At 50.0% G+C, this 2,500-nt stretch overlaps 1 protein-coding gene across 4 annotated transcripts in view; it reads right to left on the bottom strand.

Annotated features, from left to right (window-relative positions):
• Positions 1–2,500, bottom strand: part of agap1 (ArfGAP with GTPase domain, ankyrin repeat and PH domain 1) — a 134,355-nt gene that overhangs the window by 29,424 nt on the left and 102,431 nt on the right. The gene's annotated exons all lie outside the window — the stretch shown is intronic.

Raw genomic sequence — 2,500 nt, 5'->3', positions numbered from 1 at the left:
ATCACGATTATTCAAACGACTATTGTTGAGTTTTTATTCAGCGTGTCTCTCCCAAAAACCCTTTGTAACTGAGAACCTACTGCAAGCTAGCTAGAATGAGACAAGACTTGTTTAACCAGCTAGCAAGAAAGAGACAAAGCTCAGTTAGCTAGCTAGCTAGAAAGAGACAAGCCTTAGTTAGCCAGCTAGCTAGAAAGAAACGAGACTCAGTTAGCCGGCTAGCTAGAAAGAGACGAGACTCAGTTAGCCAGCTAGCTAGAAAGAGACGAGACTCAGTAAGCCAGCTAGCTAGAAAGAGACGAGACTCAGTAAGCCAGCTAGCTAGAAAGAGACGAGACTCAGTAAGCCAGCTAGCTATAAAGAGACGAGACTCAGTAAGCCAGCTAGCTAGAAAGAGACAGGACCTCGCTAGCCGAGGCTCATCCCTTTCCACTGAGCGTTCCCGCTGTTGCCTGACTATTGACCAGCGGCTGAACACCGTAACACTCAGCTCCCATTACTATCACCATCCAACACAACATGAGTGAGTGTGTTTATTTAAAGGGGTGCTGGCATGGAGAACTCATTACAAACCTAGCACAACACAAACACACACACACATAGAGGAACACGCACGTAAGCGCTCTATTTGATCGCCCTCCTCCCCCACCGACGCCGGTCAGCCCCAAGGACGACCATAACTTATCCGGCGATCATTTGGACTCAGCTCAAGTGGAGAATGTGACAACTTATCTCTGGTGACAACATGTCAACCCCCAGCGTGCAATTAACTGCCGTGGATTAACAGCCATCGCATCTGTAAACTCCGCTCCATTCACATCAACCTCCCCAGCCCCTCCCCCTCACGCTTCTAAACACATCAAGCTTTCCATTCTCATCTCTCTCCCGGCCCACCCCCGATCCCCGCCTGGACTCCAACTTCCGCCCCCCAACCAACACACACTCAACACACACTCAACCTCATAACCGGTTAACTAACCCGCTCTGATTAGAGTTGGGTGTAAGGTTGTGATACGGTAGCACCGCACTTGGGTGGTAGCACACTTGCTACTGGAGCATCAACGGCGTTGATGAAGGGCTGAGTTTAGCAACGCAGCGCATACGATGAGGACGTGCCCCGCTGCACAGGTCCACGCCCTGTAGACCGGCCAGAGCCTTAAGACCATGACATAGAGAGGGAGAGAGAGAGAGGGAGAGAGAGACAGAGACAGAGAGACAGAGAGGGAGAGAGAGGGAGACAGAGAGAGAGAGAGAGAGAGACAGAGAGAGAGACAGAGAGAGAGACAGAGAGATTTCAGAAAGAGAGAGAGAGAGACAGAGAGAGGGAGGGAGGGAGAGAGAGAGAGAGACAGAGAGATTTCAGAGAGAGAGAGAGAGAGACAGAGAGAGAGAGAGGGAGAGAGAGATGACAGAGAGAGAGAAAGAGAGAGAGAAAGGGAGAGAGAGAGATGACAGAGAGAGAGAAAGAGAGAGAGAAAGGGAGAGAGAGAGATGACAGAGAGAGAGGGAGAGAGAGAGACAGAGAGACAGAGAGAGAGAGGGAGAGAGAGACAGAAAGACAGAAAGAGAGAGAGAAAGAGAGAGAGAAAGGGACAGAGAGATGACAGAGAGAGAGAGAGAAAGAGAGAAAGGGAGAGAGAGAGATGACAGAGAGAGAGGGAGAGACAGAGACAGAGAGAGAGAGACAGAGACAGAGAGAGAGAGACAGAAAGAGACAGAAAGAGAGAGACAGCTAGAGACAGAAAGAGAGAGTGAGAGAGAGAGAGAGTGTGCCAAGCGTTCAGCCCCAGAGGGATTCTCTGATCATGGGCAGAGAGACGGGCAGACCCCCCCTCCTCCCTCCCCCCGTCTGCCCCTTGCTTACCGTGGCCCCGGGGCCCCTGCAGACAAACGGCCCCTAATGAATGAGACACTCATTAGGATGTCTGATGTCACAGCCCTCGTAACGAAGGTAGAAAAGGGATGTTTAATGGAGTGTGTGTGTGTGTGTGTGTGTGTGTGTGTGTGTGTGTGTGTGTGTGTGTGCGCGCGTCTAGATACAGATTTATTCATGAAGGCTGTGTACTTTATGCACAGGGCTGGCTGATCATTGGGTATTCAAGCTCCTCATCTCTCTGCTTTTAATGTTAACCACGATGGATGAGTTAAAACAGGGTCATTTAACAGCCTATTGTTTTATTTGAAGAGCGGGAAATTGTGTGCAACAACAATTCACCGCTTAGCACAAACATGTGCACCAGTGTACTTGTGTATACTTAAAATAGTGAAGGATCTTTTACTCCAGCGACGCTGTATGGGGGTGATAGCTGATCCATCAACGCTGTACATTTAGGGTGATAGTTGACCCATACGAGTGTGTGTTTGATGAGTCCTGGCCGAGGCCTGGACACTAGGGGGTGGTGAGTTACCTTGCACGCCAAACGGAGGAGTTCAGAAAGAGCAGCAGTCAGCAGCAGCTAGCAAGAGTACACACACACTCAGCCTGTATGTGTGTGTTTGT

Source organism: Pollachius pollachius (genome assembly GCF_949987615.1).
Source record: "Pollachius pollachius genome assembly, chromosome: 4".
Classification (NCBI taxonomy): Eukaryota; Metazoa; Chordata; class Actinopteri; order Gadiformes; family Gadidae; genus Pollachius; species Pollachius pollachius.
This window is presented reverse-complemented; position numbering and strand designations above follow the sequence as displayed.